This window comes from Musca domestica, unplaced genomic scaffold (genome assembly GCF_030504385.1).
Source record: "Musca domestica strain aabys unplaced genomic scaffold, Musca_domestica.polishedcontigs.V.1.1 6, whole genome shotgun sequence".
Taxonomy (NCBI): domain Eukaryota; kingdom Metazoa; phylum Arthropoda; class Insecta; order Diptera; family Muscidae; genus Musca; species Musca domestica.
This window is the reverse complement of record NW_026712363.1, coordinates 22,024,174-22,048,846: the sequence shown is the minus strand read 5'-3', so window position 1 is coordinate 22,048,846 and position 24,673 is coordinate 22,024,174.

Sequence of the window (24,673 nt, the reverse complement as noted above, 5' to 3'; positions counted from 1 at the left end):
ATGCAAAAATAATATACCCTTAAATAAGTTCAATTTAAATAGCATTTAACCTCTTATCAATCAAACGCAAACGATTTAATGGGTTCGAAAGGGGCAATAGAAGTGCCAACTTCCCAAAAATAAGCCATGTTAATTAAAAATGAGTTGTGACTAAATAAATGCGGTTGCTCATAAATAAAAGCCAACGAAATGACGATGGTGAGACATAATTTTGAGCTTGCGGCCATTCACGGTCTGGTTATTAATGACAACATTAAAGGCAGCAGTCACACTGGCAGGCAGACAGACAGACATAGAGACTGGCAGACCGACCACCCGATTTCTGCTGCAAATGAGGTTGACACAAAAATTGAAGGCAATAACAATAAGTATCACATTATTCTTTTGACACTTAACAATTGGCTCTAAGACAAGGTCGGGGAATGTGCCCCCAAAGGGGTTGGCAAAGTTTATTGCCTAAATGATGTTGCTGAGCCGAGTCTTGTAGCCTTTCTTTATTTATCCCCCTACTTAGGGATGACCATCAATTTTATGGAAAACAAAGACATTCTGCAAACAACATCACCATCAACGGCATTCAAACGGTTAATGTTCGCCGTATTGCCACGCATATCCGGTTTAAATGGTGTTTGCCTAATATTTTATGTAAATTTTTGTCAATCACAAAAATTGTCTCGGCCATTGTTGTGTTTAATTGGAAAAATACAAACACGCGGCACTCAACGGCAGCCATGGCGAACCAAACTGGCAAAAAAGCAAGGATAGGCAATCAGCAAACAACCGAGCACACACGCACACACACACCCGAACCCCTGCACTCTTACATTGAAATAACAAAAGGCTAAAAACCACGAAACATAATTATTTCATTTACAAACTAAACAACATTAACATTTAAATCCCCCCGCGTTCCTGACCAACCCCTGCTTTGGCGGAATTCCCACAATCGTTTTCAACCACTTTATTTTTGGAAATAATGTGGATGGGTAAATTGGACATGGGCTATGGACGGACAGACACCACACAGCCATGCCATGGCATGTCGCCTCCCCATCATACAATTAGGAGGTGGAGAACGTTGGTGTCACTGGTCGCAGGAATTTTGTATTCCTGTCATTTGAGTTGCTGGAATTAAAATGCTTTGAAATCATAACCAAACACTCGACGCCAACAACGACGATGATGATGATGATGACGGCAACTACGTGGCAACAACAACAACAACAGCAGCAGCAACGCCAAACTATGCTTACAATGTAATTGAAATTTCAAGTATGATAAGCTAATATTTGCCCGAAATTTTGTTTGGAAGACACAAAAGCTGGCTGTTCAAATGAAACAATGACATTGTCAAATAGCACCCACACGGAGCGGAGTAAAAATTCAGCGTCAATGCAAATTGTTGGGTGGTCTTAAATGCGTTCCAAAGTAACCCCCCTTCCATTAATCGCTAACAGCAGCAGCAACAGCAGCAGCAACAGCTAGGAAACTAAAGTGGGCTAAAAAAGAAGAAACGAAATTATCAAAATCAGTAAGGAAAGGACAAATATCGGGTAGGGCCGACAATATGATACCCTACATCGCTGTGCATGTTTGGTATGTAATTTATGTAAATTTATGAATTTATGTAAATGTAATTATACCAACAATAGTCGTTATTGGCTGTGTGTTAAGGCTTTAGGAAGATTTAAATTCGAAATCGGATAGAACGATCATATGGAAGTTATATCTTAATCGATTTACACAAAATTTGTCGGAGTTATTTTTATGTTGTATGTATGTGACCTCTTGTGTCAAATATCATTTCTATAGAAAGCAATATAGTACGTTGAGAGCGATTAAATAGAAATCAGGTGAAATATACATCGGATCTAAAGATATTCGACTTAATCCAGACTTGGCAAGATTTACACTTATGACTTTGAAAAGACTTCATTTAAAACCGGGTGAAGTACACAAGGTGCGATAAAAAAACTGCAACAAAGTCAAACGCCATAATTTTCACATTTTTATACCCTCCACCATAGTATGGAGGGTATATTAGGTTTGTCATTCCGTTTGTAACACCTAGAAATATACATTTTAGACCCCACAAAGTATATATATATATGCTTGATCAGCATGAAATTCTATGTCGATTTAACAATGTCCGTCCGTCTGTGGAAATCAATTTAGCTTCCGAACGAAATGAAGTAAGTTGATAAAAATGTATTCAAATGTGTATTATGTCTGCACGTTCGTATAGCCCCTATATACCGTACACCCCGATATTCGGTATTTTGATGATTTTAGCGACATTATTTACCGGGATTGTTTCAAATTTCGCATGTGAAGTTCGTAATGGATACTTCAGCCCATGCCAGAAAATTGTCTGTGCAGGTCCACGTCTTCGTATAGCCCCCATATAAAGGTACCCCCTATATTCGGTATTTTGATGATTTTAGCTACATTATAAACAGATTTTTATACAAGTTTCGCATTTAAATATTGTGATAACTTATGACAAAAGTCCAGACAAAACTGCAGGTCCACGTCGTCGTATAGGCATTCGGTATTTTTAATATTTTAACAGAATTTTTAACGAATTTTATTTTTATTATTTTTTTTCGGAAATTGCCAAATTTGTACTAAATGGTGGAGGGTATTTAAAGTTCGGCCCGGTCGAACTTACAGCTTTTTTACTTGTTCTAATTGTAATTCGAATTTTTAATTTTAAATGGAATAATCCAAATTAGAAATGGAATCATTCGAATTACAATTAAAATAATTCGCTTTACAAATGGAATAATGTGAATTACAAATGAAATAATTTGAATTACAATTGGACAAATTCGAACTACAATGGAAATAAATCGAATTACAACTGAAATTATTCGAATTAACAAATAATTACCATTTAGTACTTTTCGTACCGTTATAGTACGCATTTGCAAAATCACCACCATATCTCAATTCCAGATACCAACAGACATCCAATATCAATTTTGAGGATACCAGCACTATCCCTTCACCCAATGCCAAATATAGTACCATATAGTACCACTTTTCGAGCAATTATAGCACACATTTCTAAAACTACATCCATGTCTTAACCACAAACACTAATAGTGACATCTACATAAAATTTCAAATTTAGTACTTCTTGTACAATTATAGTACACATTTTCAGAACAACCTACATATCTTAAGTCCAGATACCAACAGAGACCTCAATATCAAATTTGAGGATAAGAGCCCTATCCCATCATTCAGTATCAAATTTAGTATCACTTAGTACTTTTCGAACAATTATAGTGCATATTTCCAATACCACCACCATGTCTTAACCACAGACATCAACAGTGACATCTACATCAAATTTCAGGATTTCACCCCCCATTTCTTTAACCAATATCCAATTTACTACTATTTAGTACTTTCGTACAAATTTAGTACACATTTCCAAAAACAACCTTCATATATTAATTCTTTATACAAAAACAGAGACCTCAATATTATATTTGAGGATACCAGGTCTACCTTTTCATACAGTACCAAATTTCTTAGCAATTAGTACTTTTCGACCATAGCTTAACCACAGACAGACATGTATAGTAACCTCACGATTTTAGCTCTATTCATTTACCCAATATTAAATTAAGTACTTTTCGTACAAATCTAGTACGCATTTCCAAAACCACCTCCATATCTCTCTCAATATTAATTTTATGGATTCAAGCACTATCGCGTCACCCAATATGAGTTATAGTATCATTTAGTACTTTTCGTACAAATATAGGATGCTTATTCAAATCACCGCCAATTATCAAACATCATCAGTAATCTAAACAGCAAATTTCCGAATTTTATATTTATGACTTTACACAATTCCAAATACAGTACCATTCAATACTTTTCGTACAATTATAGAACACATTTCCGAATCCACCTCCATATGTAAAGGCTTCATATAAACTCCGAATCTAATACCAAAATTTCATATTTCAAGTAATATCTACTCAAACGCCATAATTATATCCTCCACCTTGGAAAGGACGGTATATTAACATTGTCATTCCGTTTGTAACATCCCTAAATATTCGTCGTAGACCCCATAAAATATTCATAATCAGCATAAAATTCTAAGTCGATTTAACGATGTCCGTCTGTCTGTTGAAATCACGATACAGCCCACATTATTTGATCGTCAAAATTTAGCAGAACAATTTGTATTGTGTCTAGGATGGTTAGTATTGAAAATAAGATATATAGGTCCACGTTTTGGTATGGTCCCCATATAAAGGTACCTCCCGATATTCGGTATTTTGATGATTTTTGCCACATTTTTTCAAACATTTGTCTGAAAATTGGCATTTGTAAGTCATAATGGGTCCTAATACGTGTGGCGAAATATTGTATGTATGGGTCCACGCTTTGGTATTGCTCCATATAACGGTACCTCCCGATTTTTGGTATTTTAATGATTTTTGCCATATTTTTCCACGAATATGTCTAAAAATTGGTATTTATTGGTCATAATTGGTTCTTGTTCCGGTGGCGAAACATTGTATGTATAGGTCCACGTTTTGGCATAGCCCCCATATAACGGTACCTCCCGATTTTTGGTATTTTAATGATTTTTGCCATATTTTTTCACGGACTTGTCTCAAAATTGGTGTTTGTGGTTCATAATGGGTTGTAATGTTTGCTTTACCCTAAGGCGGAAGGTACTAAAAGTTCGGCTCGGCCAAACTTAATATTTTTTTACTTTTTTTACATATTTTTTTTTTTAAATTTTATTGCATGAAAGCAAAAAATGTCGGAAATAGCATCAAATATTAGAATAAGTTTAGATATGTTAGAATTGGTCACCTTTGGCACGAATTATGGCCTTTAAACGGCCAATGAAACCATCAAACGTTGCCCGAATGTTGCTCTGCGGTATTTTGGTTTATTCTCGGCGAAGCGCTTGCTTGAGGTGATCGACACTTTGGTATTTTGTAGTGCCAACCTTGCTTTCCAAAATACTCCAGACACAATAGTCCAAAGGATTGGTATTCGGAGATTTTGGTAGCCTTTATTTGCTGGAAATGATGCGAGGAACTTCATTTTGTAACCATTCTTGGGTGGCGCGTGCTGAGGGCGATGGTGCTTAGTTCTGCTTGAATGTCCAAAGTCTGCGGCCAAAATGTTTGCGTGCCTAAGGCTTTAATACACCCTCCGGAATAATTTCGCCATAATATTCGGCATTTATTCTGATGTCACCGTCGATTAATACGATCGGCTGTTATGGCGGCCCACACCATCACCATGGCCGGCGCATGAGTTCTGGGTGCCAACCGAAGGTGCACATTTTCAGCTGATCATTTTTTTGTTTACAAACTGCTGGACAACGAATTTTTTTTTTCATCGGATAAAACCAAATTCGGCAGATCACCACTTTCGGCCAAGCGAAGCAACTCTTTAGCTCTTTTCAGTCTATTTTCTTTCTGTTGCGGTGTAAATTCTTGCAGTTCAAAGGCAAAGGCCCCGAGCTCATTTTTCAATATTTGCCGAATGGAATATTGAGATATGTTCAGCTCACGAGCCATTTTTCGGCCAATACGAGGCGGGTTTCGATGAAGTCTCAAGACGCTTCTTTACTTTTCGAACCATTTCTGCTGGTGTTGCTGTTTTCTTCCGTCCACTTCCTTGACGTCGGCCTACGCTACCAATATCACGGTAACGAGCGATGGAACGAGACACAAAAGATTTAGTCAGATTTAAATATTGGAGTGCTCTAACGATAGCCACTTGTGGTTTTCCTGCCAAATATAAAGAAATTACACTATCACACTTGAATTCCATCACGAATAACTTTTTTTTCTGGAAAATTCTCACCAAAATGCTTTTGTACGCTTGTAAAAAATATAATGAGCTGTCACTGGAATAATTTTAACAGCTGTTTGATGAGTGGCTGAGAAATGACAGCAGTCTGAAGTTGGTTGCAGTTTTTTCATCTCACCCTGTATGTTTGGTGGAGGGTTAAAAAATGTTCGTAGTAGGACAGACGGCAGGGTGGACATGCTTATCTAGATCAACTCAGTTCGGTTAGATAGGAAGATCCATATATATCATCCCATATGTACGACCAATATTTCGAGGTGTTACATTATTTTGGCTCAATCAAAAATTGGTCCATTTATTTGAGGGTGGTAATACAAGACGTGGTACAAAATAAGGCATCTACTCTTTAGGGCTAAAGCTAATGCCAATATTGGCGTAGAAAGTTTGAAATATTTTAAATTTTTTTATGAATATTTGACAAACTCAGGATGAACCCTGCGTAGCAAATAGTTGCCCATTCTGTTGAAAGTCGGATGAACTCTATCAAAATATGTCAACTCGGTTGGGACTGTTTTTTGACGTGCCATTTGCAATGTTTGGAGATGTCTTCATGCTTTTACTCAAGTTTTACTCATATGAATAACATTTTGGTCATCCAAGTCTATTCCCTCAAAAGTTATTTCTTTTTTGATGATTATGAATATATCCACTTTTAAATGCCTAATTCGATGAGTCGCAAACGGAATGAAAAACTTAATATACCCCATACAAAATGTTATTGAAAGAACTGAAGGAGTGAATGACAAACCAACAGCCATAAATAACAACACGACTAAGTAATACCCAGCAAAGAAAATCCAAAAACAACACTAACACTAACACAAACATAAGCTGATGAGTGACAACAACAGGAAATTCTGGCCACTAGAAGGCCAGCGCACAAAAAAAAGCACACAAACAAGCAAACAATCCAACAAAAAGCTCATCCTAACAGGAATTGTTAAAGGAAATTGTATGGTTACTGGCGGGCGAAAAAAAAAAAAAAAAACATTTGTCACAAACACTTTGTTGTTCTTTGTGCTTCGGCGAGATGGAGTTGAGGTCTTTTTTGCTAAATTCTAAGGCCAGCAAAATAATTTATTATTTTCGCCGGGCGTAGAAATAATTAACCCAAAACACTTAAAAAAGAAATTCTAAGCTGTTAAAAATGTAAAGTGTCCCGGCATTTGGAATGAAAAGCATTTCTTGGAAATTTCCAAATTGAAACTTGAATTGCTTTTTGTCGTAAATTGAAACATAATAGGCTGAATAGGCGTGTTGGCGTAGTTCCTTGTTGAGGAAATTTTATTTCCTGTCCAGTGTTGCGGGAAGAGCTTGAGGGTGGTTAGGGAATATGTTTAAATGTCACATTAATAACCAACAAATGGTTACTATTTTAACAAGGCCTCGGGTGTTTGCGCCCACGATGAGTACAAACATCGTGGGCGCAAACATTGGCATTTGGTAATATATATCACAGACTTAGGTCAGGAGTAAATGTGGAATATATTGGCCCTTGGTTTCTTGTACTTCACTCCAAAAGATCAAAATTTTGAATTTATACCCTCAGTCATATGGCTACAGGGGGTATATATCATTTGACACGGCCAAAACGTGCCCCTTCGAAATAATGGGTTAAGGCCCTAGGTAGCTTTGGACCAAATCCGCTTCAGGATATTTGGAGTAGATCTAGGGGTGTCCTCCCGTCTGTCTGTCTTCTTCTCTGGCTGGCTCGTGAGAACGATAACTCTCGATTTGGTCCAAACTTGGTACAACGTTAAATTGTTGTCAAACATAGATCGAGTTTGGGTATGGACAACATCGGTCCACTACTTCTGGTACCTGCCCCACAAAAGATCAACATTTTCAAAGAAAATAATTTAACTCATAAAAGGGATAGGATCATTCAATTTTGTGCAAAGTATGCAAATCATAATATTTATACCCTTAGAGGGTATATATCATTTGATACAGGTAAAACGTGCCCCATTGAAATTACGGTTACAGACACTAGGTCACTTTGAACGGAATTTGAGTCCATCTAGGGGTGTCCGTCTGTCTTTCTGTCTGGCTGGCTGGCTGCTGCACACGATAACTTTCGAAGAGGGTACCCGATTTAGTCCAAATTTGGTACATTGTAATATTATTGTCCAACATAGATCGAGTTCGGAGAAGGGCAACATCGGGCCACTGCTTCTGATACCTCCTCCACAAAGAGTCAAAATTTAGAAAAATTATTTGGAATAATTATAACTCTTAAAAAATGTGAAATAAGAGTCGGATTGTCTTCCGATTTCGCACATCCCAATATTTCTACTAACACAAGATCTGGTGTGTACGATATATCGGTCCACTGCTTCCTGTACATCCTTCACAAAGGGTCAAAATTTAAAAATTGCGCACATCCTAATATTTCAACTAACACAAGATCTGGTGTGTAGGATATATCGGTCCACTGCCTCTTGTACCTCCTCCACAAAGGGTCAACATTTAGAAAATATATTCGGCCAGGCCGAACTTAGAATACCCTTGGCAATTCTCAAAAAATAAAATCCGTTAAAAATTCTGTTATAATCTTTAAAATACCCAATATAGTCGTGATATTAGGGTCTATACGACGAAGTGGAAGTGGACTCAAATGCGAAACTTGAACAAAAATCGGTGAATAATGTAGCTAAAATCATCAAAATACCGAATATAGGAACGTATCATGGGGGTTATAAAACGTGGTGCTGCACAGACAATTTTCTGTGTCAGGCTGTAATATCCATTACGAACTTCAAATACCAAATTTGAAACAATTCCCGTGAATAATGTCGCTAAAATTATCAAAATACCGAATATCAGGAGGTACCATTATATGGGGGTTATACGAAGTCGTGGACCTTCACAGACAATTTTCTGTCATATGCTGAAGTATCCATTACGAACTTCAAATACGAAATTTGAAACAATTCCGGTGAATAATGTTGCTAAAATCAACATAGTACCGAATATCGGGAGGTACCGTTGTATGGGGGCTATACGAAGACACAATTTTCTGTTTTGGGCTGTAGTATCCATTTCGAACTTCAAATACTAAATTTGAAACAATTCCGCTGAATAATGTCGCTAACATCATCAAAATATCGAATATCGGGAGGTACCGTTATATGGACGCAATACCAAAACGTGGACCTACATGGCCCATTTTCAATACCACGAGTCCTGCCGTCATAATATACAGACGGACGGATATCGCTAAATCGATATAGAATTTTATACTGATCGAGAATATTCATACTTTGTGGTGTCTAAAATGTATATTTCGAGGTATTACAAGCGGTATGACAAACTTGATGTACCTTTCATACTATGGTGGTATACATACTATATGGTATACAAATGTGAAAAAAGAGGCCGGTGTGATCTGGTGTGAAGAGGGAATATACAGGCACCACTCCATCGAGTAACTCCTTCACAGAAGGTCAAAATTTTGAATAATTGAATCTCTCATGTAATGCGATAAATAAGCATCACATCGTCTTTAAATTTCTAAGGTACTAATATTTCTATCGACAAAAAACTAGGTGTGACGATGGAATATTTCGAACAACTAATTTTGGTACTTGTCATACAACGGGTCAAATATTTTAATAACTATAACTCTTATAAAATGCAAAATGAGCTTCCGATTCTTTTCTAACTTCACATATTCCAATATTTTTAATAAAACAAGATCTGGTGTGAATACGAAATATATCGAACCATTCTTTCTGGTACCTCCCCTACACCGGTCAAAATTTTTAATGAGTTTTATGTCTCATAAATGCGATATAAGCTCAGATTCATTCTGAACTTCACACATTTAAATATGTGAAGGAGGTAGACATCGGCTCACTAATTCTGGGACCCCCCCAGGTCAAATGGGCCAATATTTTGCATAATTATCTTCAAATTTCATATCTCCCAATATTTTTTTCTAACAAAAGTTGGTATCAGACTTGGGTCAAGTGCAGGAATATTATCACACTGTCTCTGACACCTGGCACCAAGAGTATAATTTTTCCGCATTATAGATATATTACAGATATTATCTACGTAAACATGCAATATAGCCATTTTAAACGGTTCTCCAAGTCGAAATACAAAAATTTTTTTCTAATACAAATTTTAATTATTTCCTCAAAAAAATTCTCCACTGACCACCGGAGTGAGTGACAAGTTTAATTTCACATTCTTAAGGTTACGATAATTGATAAAAATCAAGAGTGCCAACACTTGACGTATAATTGCCGGTAGCAGCCGTAAGTGATGATGTCCATAAATGTGGTGTTCTTTGAAACAGGAGACTGCGGCTGCCAATGATAAGGGATGTACACCGTGAAACACTTTTGAAATAATAAGCTATGAAATACGCTTGGAAATAAATCAGTGTGGCTGATGGCGACATTGGGGTAGTCAAGATGTTGATAGAAATATTTACCCCCCACCCCCCGCAATTCTTTCATTGCAAACAAATGCTATTATCACTGACACTCTGACAGCAACAGCGACTAAGCGAAAATGGGAGAGAAAAAACAATAGTCCCTTTTTGACGGCTAAGTTTCGAGACTAAGGCAATAAAGCAAATCCTCCCTCTGACAGAAGGTAAAAGAAAACGGAAATAAATGACACAACGGAAACGGTTGGCAAAAGAAAAGGAGTTGGAACCCCAAAAAGAAAAGAGACAAAACCCTCAGATCATTGTTGTTATGATTTTAAGGGCTAGTGTTTTTTTTTTTTGGAAAGTTTAACAAGAATTTAAGTCTGTTCAAGACAATTGAACAAACTGAACCGAAGTGAAGTGTAGAAAAAAAAGAAATATTGAATTTCGTAGTGGCGCAACTCAAGGCAAATTTAAACACCAAAAACTTGTTTCACATCCAACCATCACCACCACCCCCAACTTTAGATGAAGGCTGGAAAATGCCGCGTTCGTTTTTATTTTTCATCCTCTTCACTGGAAATTCTCGAAATCGTTTTTCTTTTTCTTATTTTGCCAATAGGCTTAATGCCTACTTCTGTCGTCTTTGTCAATCTTCAACACTTTCGAAATTGTCTACTGCGTCAAGTCTGGATAAAAAAACAAATCCACGAGTTGGGAAAAAAAACTTGTCCTTTCTTTTGGTTTCCTCGACTTTCCGTTTCTGTTTTTTTTTTTTTTTTTGCGATGCTGCTGCCTTTTTTCTTGGGAATCGAAAATTACGCGTTTAAAGCGTGGCGATAATGTCATGTGCAAGAGGTTTTTGTGGCGTTGTCGTTGCTATCGAGCACACAGAGAGAAAACTATTACTTGTCAGTAAGTTTTGTAATCTGTACTGTACTCCTTAAAGAATATAATTAATTTTAAAATTAGAATTTAAATTCTCCAAAACTTAGCATATCAGCCCACATCAAAATTTGATTTTTTTCAAAATGGTAAAGGATATCCGTATTAAAAGGTAATTTTCTATCACAAGGGTCAGGTTCATTAGGATCTTCAAATACAGAATTTGAAACAATTCTGGTGAATTACGTCGCTAAAATAATTACAACACCGAATAGAGGAAGGTATCGTTAAATGGGGTCTATATATATATGTGGAACTATATAGTCCATTTTCAATACTAAAAGTCCTGCAGACCTAACACACATCTGAGTAACAATTTATCAACCTACATTATTTCGTTCGGAAGCTGATTTGATTTTCACTGACGGACCAACATCCCTAAATCTACACCGAATTTTATGCTGATCAAGAATATATATAGTTTGTGGGATCTGAAAATTATGTTTCGAGATCTTAGAAACGGAATGAAAAATTAAAAAAAAAAAAAAAAAAAAAAACAGGTAAAGAGCTGTAAGTTTGGCGAGGCCGAACTTTGAATGCCCTTCACCATGTGGAAGGCATTTGAAAAATTCCCAAAAACAATAAAATCCGTTAAAAATTCTGTTAAAATCCTAAAAATACCGAATGTAGCTGTTATATTAGGGTCTATACTATGACATGGACCTGCATAGGTAACTTTTGTCATAAGTCATTACAACATTCAAATGCGAAATTTAAAAAAATCGGTGAATAATGTAGCTAAAATCATAAAAATACCAAACATCGGGAGGTACCTTTATATGGGAGGCTATACGAAGACGTGGACCTGCACAGACAATTTTCTGTCTTAGGCTGCAGCATCCATAACGAACCTCAAATACCAAATTTGAAACAATTTCGGTGAATAATGTTGCAAAAATCATAAAAATACCAAATATCGGGGGGTACCGTTATATGGGGGCTATACGAAGGCGTGGACCTACATGGTTCATTTTCTGTCTTAGGATGTAGTATACATAACGGACTTCAAATACCAAATTTGAAACAATTCCGGTAAATAATGTCGCTTAAATCATCAAAATACCGAATTTCGGGAGGTACCGTTGTATGGAGGCTTTAAGAAGACGTGGACCAACATGCCCAATTTTCTGTCTTAAGCCGTAGTATCCATTACGAACTTCAAATATTAATTTTGAAACTATTCCGGTAAATAATGTCGCTAAAATCATCAAAATCCGCATCTCGGGAGGTACAGTTATATAGGGCCTATTCGAAGACGTGGACAGGGACAGACAATTTTCTGTCTTAGGCAGTACTATCTATTATGAGTTTCAAATACCAAATTTGAAACAATTCCGGTGAATAATGTCGCTAAAATCATCAAGATACCGAATATCGGGACGTACCGTTACATGGGGGTTATACCAAAACGTGGACATCCATGTCCCATTTTCAATACCAAAAGTCCTGTAGGCATAACATACATTTGAATAAATTTTTATCAATCTACTACATTTCGTTCGGAAGCCAGAGTGATTTTCACAGACGGACAGACGGACGGACATTGCTACATCGACATAGAATTTTATGCTGATCAAGAATATATATACTTTGAGGGGCTTAAAATGTGTATTTCGAGGTGGATGGTATAAAAAAATTCAAAATAAAAGCATAGGATAGCTCTGTTAAATACGTAGAGTGGTATCATAAAGTCGGCCCTTCCAGCTTTTTTTTATACCCTACACCACATAGTGGTAAGGGTATTATGTCTTTGTGCATTTGTTTGTAACATGGAGAAGGAAGCGAGATAGACCCATAGTTACTTTTGAGGATCTCCATAAAATCACTTTCTGAGTTGATTCTCCATGTCCATGTATTCTTGTGAACAAAATGCAGGTCGCATTTATTATCCGATTGAAATGAAATTTTCCAAACAACATTTGTTTGGCCCAAGAACGAACCCTATTGAAAGTGGAGATAATCAGTAAAAATTTAGATATAGTTCCCATATATATCTTCGTCCGATTTGCCTTTTATTGTGCACCAAACGTGTAATATCAGCCCGAATAGTATGGAATTTTGCATATACAACCAAATTAGGCCTGAAAATAAGTATGCCAAATTTGATCGAAATCGGTACAGATATAGCTCCCATATATATTGTTCATCCGATTTGTTATTTTTGTCCTCCGCAGCCGTAATATGCACTCTGTAACAACAATATTTGGGGAAATATATCAAATGCAGCTCAGAAATACTTTTGCTAAATTTTATCGAGATCGGTTCAGATTTCGATATAGCTCCCATATATAACTTCGTCCGATTTACCTTTTATTGTGCACCAAACGTCTAATATTTGTCCAAATGGGATGAAATTTGGCACTTACGACCGAATTGAGTCTGTAAGCAAGTATGTCAAATTTGGTGAGGATCGGTCCAGATGTAGCTATAGCTCCCATATATACTGTTCATCCGATTTGTTATATTTGTTACCCACAGCCGTAATATGCAGTCCGTAACAACGATATTCAGGGAAATATATCAAATACAGCTCAGAAATATCTTTGTCAAATTTTATCGAGATCGGTTCAGATTTGGATATAGCTCCCATATACATCTTTATCCGATTTCGGCATATTTAGTCTTTTGAACTTTCAATTATAAATATAATCATAGCGTTTATGATTGAATTCTCCCTTTTAATTGTTATGTGGAGCTCTACTAAATTAGCAAAGTGGTGTAGGTTATCATATAGTCGTCCCAGGCCGACTTTTGGCCTTTCCTGGTTTTTGTATTGACGATGAGATACTATTATGGTAACCAACGCACTTTCCTTTCAGTGTATTTATTTAAAAAAAAAAAACTTTTGTCTCCATTTGATTTTGTTGGCCTCGAACCACAGACAGCGATGCAATCATGTCTGCCACGGTTTGAATTCAGTCAGACGTACATATATATATGTATGGCGTTCTGGGGGCTCTCCAGCCGTTATGTGATTTTTTTTCTCCGAACTCTCTGTAGTCAATGAAGTTTGTGCAGCAAAAGTGGGCATCAGTATTAGCCGTGTGTGTGTGTGATGAGGAGGGGGCCTGGGAGCCGGAGCCACATCACATGCATCATCAACATTTGCAACATCATCTTCAGTGGCTGTTTGTCTGCCAGAATTACAGTACAACTGTCTCCTAAATGTAAGAGCCTTCCATAGGCTTGAGTTTGAGTTTGAGTGTGTGTGTGAGTTGTGTTTGTGATTGAAAGTGTGTCTACGGTGTGTGAGTGTGGTCTCTTTCTCCCTCTGTCCACGCTGTGCTTTGAAGGATATGATGTTGTAAGTTGATGGTGTTTAATGGTGGATGCAAAAGTAGGTTTGGTTTTCCGTTACCACTTAAAAGTCATTGTCAACAACACAAAGATTTACTCATAAGTTTCACTTGGAACATATTGTGTGGCGGCGGCAGATTTTATGTTCCCCGACAGTATTTCTTTTCCAAGAGTTGTTTTTCTTCTTCTTCGATTCGTTCGTTCGTTCGTTTTTCCTGTAATTGTAACTGGTACTGGGATCCATGTTTCTGCTGTTATGGGGCATACATGTATATATGGGATAAATGCTAAGAAGCTCTTTAAAATACGTTTAACGTAAGAGTAAACGGGGTTTCGATTACGACAGAAGATTATTTCATGTACACATGCCGTTGAATAACTCACAGCCACACTGCCATATATGTAAGTACGAACGTATGTAACTCACTCCCATAGGCAATGGGAAGATGCATCGGTCCTTGTTCGTGGTCGGTCGCTTGACTCTGAGCAACGACGTTGTGATTGAAAATCACATGAGGGAATTTATTATTCTATTACCCGTACCTCTTAATGTAACAAACAAGTTCCGTGGCTGAGATTCATTTACACGCCATTGAATGCCAAGGGCTGCTAATTACCAGCGATTTCAAGGTGACTTCAACGTGGGCCGTGGTAATAGCACGACACAGAATTGCTTTTGCAATGTGATGTTCGTCGGTGTGCTTGGTCCCGATGGAAGTTGGTGGTGGTTGTTTTTTTTTTCGTCTCGTGTGTGTGTGAAAGTAAGAGCAAGGATGAAAAGCGTTGATGCAGGAAAATGTGAAAAAATGCTTGTTTAAACAAAATTTATTATATGTTGAGTTTGTTTGATTTAGAAACATGTTGTTTAATTTTTATGCCCTCTGCCATGGAAGGTATACTAAGTTTGTCATTTCGTTTGTAACACCTCAAAATATACATTTTAGACCCCACAAAGTATATATATTCTTGATCAGCATAAAATTCCGTGGCGATTTAACGATGACCGTCCCTCTGTATGTCTGTCCCTCTGTGGAATTCACTCTAGCTTTCGAGCAAAATGAAGTAGATTGATAAAATTTTATTCAAATGTCTATTATCGCTGCAGGAATTTTGGTATTTAAAATGGGCCACGCTTGTCCACGTTTTGGTATAACCCCCATATAGTGGTATGTGATAATTTTTAGAAAATTTTAATATAAGAATGAGTTACCAGATGTAGTCGACCGAAGTATCCCATTTTCTTACTTCAGTCAATACAGATAAAAATATTGGTATGGGCAAAACTTTGAATACCCTCCACCATTTGGAACGAATTTGGCACTTCCCAAAAACAATAAAATCCGTTGAAAATTCTATTAAAATCTTAAAAATACCGAATGTATCTATTGTATTGCGGTCTATACGACGAAAAGAACTTGCGAAGGTAACATTTGTCATAAGCCATTACAATATTCAAATGCGAAACTTAAAAAATCGGTTATAATGTCGATAAAATCAAAATACCAAATATCGGGAAGTACCGTTATATGGGGGCTATACGAAGACGTGAACCTGCACAGACAATTTTCTGTCGTAGGCTGTAGTATCCTATACGAATTTCAAATACCAAATTCGAAATTATTCCGGTGGAAAATGTCGCTAAAATCATCAAAATACCGAATATCGGGAGGTACCGATATATGGGGGCTATATGAAAACGTGGATCTACATGGCCCATTTTCAATACCAAAAATTCTGCAGACATAACATGCCATTGAGCAAAATTTTATCAATCTACTTCAATTCGTTCGGAAGCTAGAAAGATTTCCACAGACGGACAGACGGACAGACGGACAGACATCGCTAAATCGACATAGCATTTTATGCTGATAACAAGTAAAAAAGCAGTAAGTTCATCGGCCGGACTTTGAATACCCTCCACCATTTGGAATTATGGAAATTTTTAGAAAAAAAATGAAAAAAAAAATCTGTTAAAACCTTAAAAATACCGAATACAGCCGTTATAATGGGCTCTATGGACGTGGACCTTCATAGGCATGTTTTGCAATAGGCCATTACAATATTCAAATAATGCCGCTGAAATTATTAAAATACCGAATATAGAGAGGTACCATTATATGGGACCTGGATCTGCATAGGCAATTTTCCGTCATAGGCTGTGACATCCATTACAAAATGCAAATACGAAATTTCAAACAATTTCAGTGAATGTTGTACCTAAAATCATTAATACCGAATATAGGGAGGTACTGATATATGGGTCTTATACGAAAACCTAGACCTGCATAGACAATTTTCTGTCATAGACTGTAGTTCCCATTACGATCTCTAAATACTAGATTTGAAATATGAATTATGTGGTTGTATGTGAGCTATACGATATCGTGGACCTATATAGACATCTCTCTTCCTGGAGTTAAAGTGCTTAGAGAGAACTGGATTTTTAGACTATTCTATTATAACTTTGGCTTAAATCATCCAAATATCGAATATTGCTACGTACAGTTATATGGGGGACCTTTATGGACAATACTTACCAGGGCCTCAATTCTCGTTTTATGAAAATGTGAAATGAAAACATTTATAAAGGAAAGAAATGTCAAATGAAAAATTTTATAAAGGAAATATTTTTCATTTTATATTTTCATAGAACAAGAATCCTTCCCCAGGGGATTTTCAGATAATTTCATTGAAAAATTTGGCTACAATCATCGAAATACCGAATAACTTCGAACTTGCAGACAAAAGACTGTGCAAGATGTTAGCTTCCTATATTTATTCTTTTTGACTCTAGCGTGATTACAGCAGATGGACGATGTGTTACCAACTAAATGACGAACTTAAATACCCTCCCTACTATGTATGGTGGAGGGTATGAAAAAATCGAACAAAATCATAAATTCTGCATTCATCTCAGGTTTCTGGTTGAGAGAAACATTTAGAGTCCGATTTCTACCATATTTATAACAGATCTTATGTTGATGGAAATATTGAGATCTACCTAGTCTGAATAGAATCGGATGTTAATTTCGCGTTTTATAAGCTTCATGGCTACTCAAATGTTTGGATCCCTTGTGGGGGAGGTATTTGATGGAGTGGACCGATATTGTCTATTTTCGCACCTGACCTAACCCTAATGCAGATATTAGGATTAACAAAGTTAGAGTAAAATCGGATTATACTTTCTCTTTCTGTGCAATAAAATGTTTTTTTAAAATGTTGACCGGAAGGAGTGCGCCGCACCAGCCAGCCAGATAAACAGATGGTCGGACATCGCTAGATCGACTCCAAATGTCCTGAAACGAATTTTGTCCAAAGAGACCTAGGGGTTAAAACCATTATTTCGATGAGGCACATTTTGGCTATATCCAATGATATATACCCTCCGTAGCCGTATGGATAAAAGTATAAAAACTATTAAAATCGTTCCCTAGTGATTCAAGAAGTAGATGTGATCCAACATATACCATCTTCACACTTGATATTGTGTTGATAGAATATGTAGGATAAGCTAAATTTTAATTATTTAAAAATTAATTAGATTTTATGAGCGTCATGGTTTATGTTTACCTCTTTGTAGGGGGAGATACCAGAAGAAGTGGATCGATATCTATCATCTTCACACCAGATGTTGGGATGTGTGTGTTAGAACGGATGCTTATTTCGCCTTCAATGACAATGTTCGCCATTTGTAGGGGAGGTAGCAGTAGAAGTGGATCGATTATGTAATGGACCGATATTGCCCATTTTCGCACATGAAATAGAACCCCGTGTAGATTTAGATAAACCTCTCGCAAATATATTTTCATATTCATAATATAATTATCATATTATATAATAATCTGACCTACCCCTCCTATTTCAATTTGTATTCTCTGTAAAGGATATTTTTAATATTCGATTAGCAATGGTGGTGTATTTGATTTGATCTGAGTTGAGTAAATTACAATGACTGCATTTGATTAGAAAGATACAATACAATACAAGAAACTTCAAAACGTTTAAAAATATGTATGGGAGCTATATCCAAATCTGTACCGCTCCCGATAAAATTTGGCAGAGGTCTTCCTGATCCATATGTCATTATATTGCGAATTTAAGGGACTTCGACTTCTATTGTTCTGAAAATTATGTTTTCACAAGATTCCTGGTGTCTGAATCCATTATTATTTGGCCATATCAAATGCTCTGTAACCATAAGGCTGGGGTTAAAAGTTAATTTGAATTCTAAACGTTTCACGATATCTATTTTTTTATATTTTAAATATCAAAAGATTCAAAGAAATAAGTCCAATTTCCCTATCACATTACCTTGAGTTTTCCATGCGAAATAAATTGTTTCTTTGTTTTTATCATTTCACTCAACTAACCCCTTTAATGTCGCTCCGCTCACATATCTCAGAGCATAGATAGCAAAACAAATTTCATATCTATCACTTGTCATTTAAACTGTTATCTAAGGTCAGTAAATAAACTCGAGTCAAAAGCTTTTTACAACCGCCCATAAAAATGTTTGTCCTTTTCGGTCATAAATATCAGAATGCCAAAGACCAAAAACCTCTTAACGAAGGAGCAGCCAAAGAGGAGCACAAGAAGAGCACAAATGGAAAAAAAGAGAAGGTTGTGCAAAAATAAAAACTAAAAACATTAAAGTTTAAAGTTAATGTCCTGAAATGTGTGTGTGTGCGTGTGTGAAGGAAGGCATGAATAAAAACAGCAGCAACAAAAATAACCACTGCTATAGTACCTTTAACAACATTAATAAAGTTTTCCAAAGAGGGGTGTGGAAAAAAGTAGAAGAGAAAAGAAGAGAGGGAAATAGACAATGTTTACAAAATGTGGTTACATGGCATAAATTCAAATAAAATTATTAAATTTTAATGACACAACTCATAACACATGCACTCACTCACAGGATGTGCGTAAGTATATGCAGAGATGTGTGTGAGTGTGCGTGGTTTGTCTATTTGTTTGCGTTGCAAGGATAAACACTTTAAATAAATAACAAAGTCAACAACATCCAAATATACAATGAAACAACCATGTCTGTCAATCCTCCAATTTCTCAAAAGTACAAAAAGCTCTTCGTCCTCTATTCGCTGTTCTCAGAGAAAATAACTAGAGAATATTAGTATGGAAATAATATTCTCTGCTCTCTTCACTTTGCTGAATGGAAAGATTTCCCACGACACTCTTACACGTGCACGACAGCTTTAGCTACATAACTTTTGTAGTAAAAGCTTTGGAAGTGTCAATCGATTCTGTTTTGCTTCCATATTCGTAATTTTTTTCTCTCTCATCAGGAGATAGGGAGAGAGAGAGAGGAATAAAGTCCTCCGAGAGATGTTGCTTCATGTATCGGAATTTTTAATTTTATGCTATGCTCCAACTCTCGCTGTTTGTAACCCAATAATAAAATTATGGTGTCACAACAAAGCTTTTATCCTAGCCTTAGTTTGAACACCTAGTCCGTGATATGCTCAACTCCAAAACATGTGCCATTTGACTTTTTGGCTGCAAGTCATAGCGCAGAAGAAATTTTATTTTTTTTATAGCGGATGTTATTTTATTATTTTTTCGAAATAGAGAAGTTTGGACTCATTCATATAAATATTAATTCTTTCTTTTCCAAACTTTCCAATCAAGTGTAGAAACTGTAATTTATTCAAATCAGATCCAATCATATGAATATGCATTGCTAATTGAATATTAACAATGTCCTTGGCAAGGAATACAAATTGATACTGGAGGGGCAGGTCAGATTATTATATAATATGAATATGAGAACATATTTGCGAGAGCTTTATCTAAATCTGCACATATTTCAAAGTGATAGATATGCTTTCATTTTTAAACCATTAAGGAAAAGTCAAAGGACGGGCGGGGCCGACTATATGATATCCTACAGCACTATGCATATTTAATAGAGCTCCCGTAACAAAGGAATTTATTCGAAGTGTGGAGATCATACCACCTATCAACATTTGGTTATAGAGTAGTTTTAGTTTGGTTTCAGAGGACACTAATACAGGGTTGCCCATATTCGACGGACCTTTGGGCCCTTTGGGCCCATTCCAATCGACGAGGCTTCTCCGCAGGCAACATTCTTTGCGTCAATTGAATTTTGTACGGGAACAAATGCAAATCAATGCGAATAATCCGTTGTAAAGTGGACCGAGCCATGCCCAACTGCTGAGAACGGCGTTTTTGGGATGTTCTTGGGGACCTCTCAACACTGGCTCGTACGGCAGCGATATTCTCGGCCGATCGCCTTGGTCGACTTTTATATGGCCTCTTCGGATTAGAAAGAGCCTTACCAGTCGAAAATTTTTCGTATAAACGCTTAATGGTGTTCTTAGAAGGAATTGGTAAAAATCTGCTTGGACTGACGCTTCAAACGCGGTATGTCATTAAGCGATGTGACATCTCTGTCAAAAGTTATGGCGTTGCCAGATGGGTCCGTCGAATATGGGCAACCCTGTATATGGGAGATATATCCAATTCTGAATCGATTCTTCTAAATTTGACGAAGACATTTTACTGTTTTATACCAAATAACATTACTATAAGTGCATGATATCACTTCGAGAAGGATATTATTTGAAAAATATATATCGGAGCCGAGTTCCACCAAATGCAAACGTAGGTCCCGAAACTCACTCCATTGGGGCTGATATTAGCCATTATTTGCACAATAAACCTAAAATCTGATTAAAGAGATATATGGGAGCTACATCCAAATCTTAGCCGTTCTCGATAAAATTTGGCAAAGGTATTTCTGGGCTCTGTAAGATATCTGGTACCAAATATCAATGTTGTTGAATACATAGGCATACGCATACGCATGTGAGGGACTTAAAAACCAAATCGGATGAAAAATATATATGGGAGCTAAAGCTATATCTGAACCGATTTTTTTCCAAATTTAATGTGCTTAGACGGAATTCGGCTGGATGTACAAAAATGCAGGTCAATTGGGCTGATATTGGCCATTTGGTGGACAATTAATCCAAAATCGGTTGAAGATATATATGAGACCTATATCCAAATCTGAACTGATCTTGATAAGATTTGGCAGATGTATTTTTGGACTATATCTGATATCTGGTACCAAATATTATTATTGTGGAGTGCATATAACGCATGTGAGGGACTTAAAACCAAATCGGATGAAATATATATGGGAGCTATAGCTATATCTAAATTTTCACAAAATTTATGTACTTACTACTAACAATAATCATCTGGTGCACAATAAACGTGAAATCGGTCGCAAAAATATACGGGTTGAGATAAAAAAAAAACTGCAACAAAATGAAACACCATAATTTTCACATTTTTTTTAAATTTAATTGATTGAAAGCAAAAAATGTCGGAAATAGCATCAAATTTTAGATTAAGTTTAGATGTGTTCGAATTTGTCACCTTTGGCACGAACTATGGCCTTCAAACGGCCAATGAAACCCTCACACGCTTCCCGAATGTTGCTTTACGGTATTTTGGCCCATAGCTGGCGAAACGCTTGCTTGAGGTGATTGACATTTTGGTATTTTTTAGTGCCAACCTCGCTTTCCAAAATACTCCAGATACCATAGTCCAACGGATTGGTATCGGGAGATATTGGTGGCCATTGTGTGCTGGAAATAAAGCGAGGAATATCATTTGGTAACCATTCTTGGGTGGCGCGTGCTGAGTGTCATGGTGCTGAGTTCTGTTGGAATGTCCAAGGTCTGCGGCCAAAATGTTTGCGTACCCAAGGCTTTAATATATAATATTCGGCAGTTATTCTGACACCACTGTCGATCAATATGAGCGGAGAGCGACCATAGGCTGTTATGGCAGCCCACACCATCACCATGGCCGACAGGAGTTCTGGTGGCCAACCGAAGGTGCACTCTTTGGCAAGTAAACACGATCATTTTGTTTGTTTACAAACTGCTGGACAATGAATTTTTTCTCTTCGGAGAAAGCCAAATTCGGCAGTTCACCTCATTTGGCCAAGCGAATTTTTTGGAATTTCAATGGCTCATTTTTCAATATTTGCCGAATGAAATATTGCGATATGTTCAGCTCACGAGTCATTTTTCGGTCACTGCGACGCAGGTTTCGATCAAGTCGCTTCTTTACTTTTCGAACCATTTCTGCTGATGTTGCTGTTTTCTTTCGTCTACTTCCTTGATGTCAGGCTACGCTACCAGTATCACGGTTACGGGCGATGGTGCGAGACACAAAAGATTTATTCACATTTAAATGCTGGAGTGCTCTAACTATAGCCACTTGTGGTTTTCCAGCCAAATATAAAGAAATCACACTTCACGCTTAAATTCCATAATGAATAACTTTTTTTCTTGAAAATTCTCAACAAAATGCTTTTGTACGCTTGTAAACAATATAAAGAGCTGTCACTGGAATAATTTTAACAGCTGTCGGACGAGTGGCTTAGAAATGCAGTATAAAATTGGTTGCTGTTTTTCCATCTCACTCTGTATGGTAGGTATACCTATATATGAACCGATTTTCACCAAATTTGATGTACCTCTTTCTAGAAAGAATTCAGTCGGAATAGACAACATTCAGGTCATTTGGGCTGATATTAATCATTTGGCGCATAATAAACCTGATATCGGATAAATATATAAATTTGAGCTATATACTAATCTGATCCGATCTCGATAAGATTTGACAGATATAATTTGAGGTCCATAAGTTAGGACTTAAACATCAAATCGTATGAAACATACATATGGGAGCTGTAGCTATATCTGAACCGATTTTCACCAATTTAGACGTACGTGCTGCTAGACTGAATTCGGTTGGATGTGCTACCATTCAGGTTATTTGAACTGATATTGGCCATTTGGTGCACAATTAAGCCAAAATCGGTTGAAGATATATATGGCAGCTATGTCCTGAATCTGAACCGAGCTTAAAGTCTATTTGGCAGAGGTATTTCCGGGCTGTATCTGATATCTGGTGCCAAACATCATTCTTGTGGAGACCATATTACGAATGTTAGGCACTTAAACACCAAATCAGATGAAACATATATATGAGAGCTAAAGCTATACCTAAACCGATTTTCGCCAGATTTAAGCTACTTGCTTCTAGACTGAATTCGGTCGAATGTGCCCAAATTCAGGTTATTCGGACTGATATTGGTCATTTGGTTTACAATTAAACCGATAGCGGTTGAAGATAGATATGGGAGCTATATCTAAATTTGAACCGATTCTCACCAATTTCAATAGGGTTTTTTCCTTAGGCCAAACAAATATTGTTTGGAAAATTTCAGCTCAATCGGATAATAAATGAGATCTGTATTTTGTTCAAAAAAATTTTTTTCTTCTAAATATCCAATATGTCTGAAGGATCACTACCGGATCGCAAAAAAAAAAAATTGGGCTGGAGTCAGCATTGTCGTCTGATCGAACATATTTCTCAGCCTTACTTATTTTTAATCAAATTTTAATATGGCTTCTATATCTGTTCGGTGTCACATGTTCCCAACCTCCAACAATATCTTCACTTCTCAAAAGACACCTTTTTTGGTCCCTGAATTGCAATTCCTGTTCTAATAAGAAATGTTTACCTTCCTGACACCTATTTCGAATGACACTTACTTGCCACGTATCCTTTTTTAGGCAAATTTTATTATTTCCCCCTTCGGATCGTCATAAAATCGTTGATTACTTACAAAAGAAATTGGACGTGTCCTTTCGAACATGGAGACCATCCTTGTGTCTTAGTTTTATATGATGACCTATGACATTTAATCGCTCGAAATATGAGTGAATCTCAGCATGGTTATCCTTTAATCTAATAACAAAATTACAACAACGCTTGAATGTAAAGGACTTCTTTACTTTAAGTTAATTCCTTTGGTGTAATCCATAAATCTTTATAGTCAACCTTTTTATGTCTCTTTTGTGGGAAGCCTTTGTCATTGTGAAGGGGCAACAGCCTGACCCATACATGGACACACAAGTAATAAACTCCAGATATGTAATAATGTTGATGATGATTTTTCGGGGGTTTGACTTGCGTAATTGTTTGTGGGTGTTTGTGTGTGTGTTTGGATTTCGTCCCTTTAGTTTGCCGGATGAGGGAAGGGGAGGGGCAGGATTGTAATGGTCTATTTGTGTCTATTACTTTATAATTTCCATACATTAGGGGTTCGTTAAA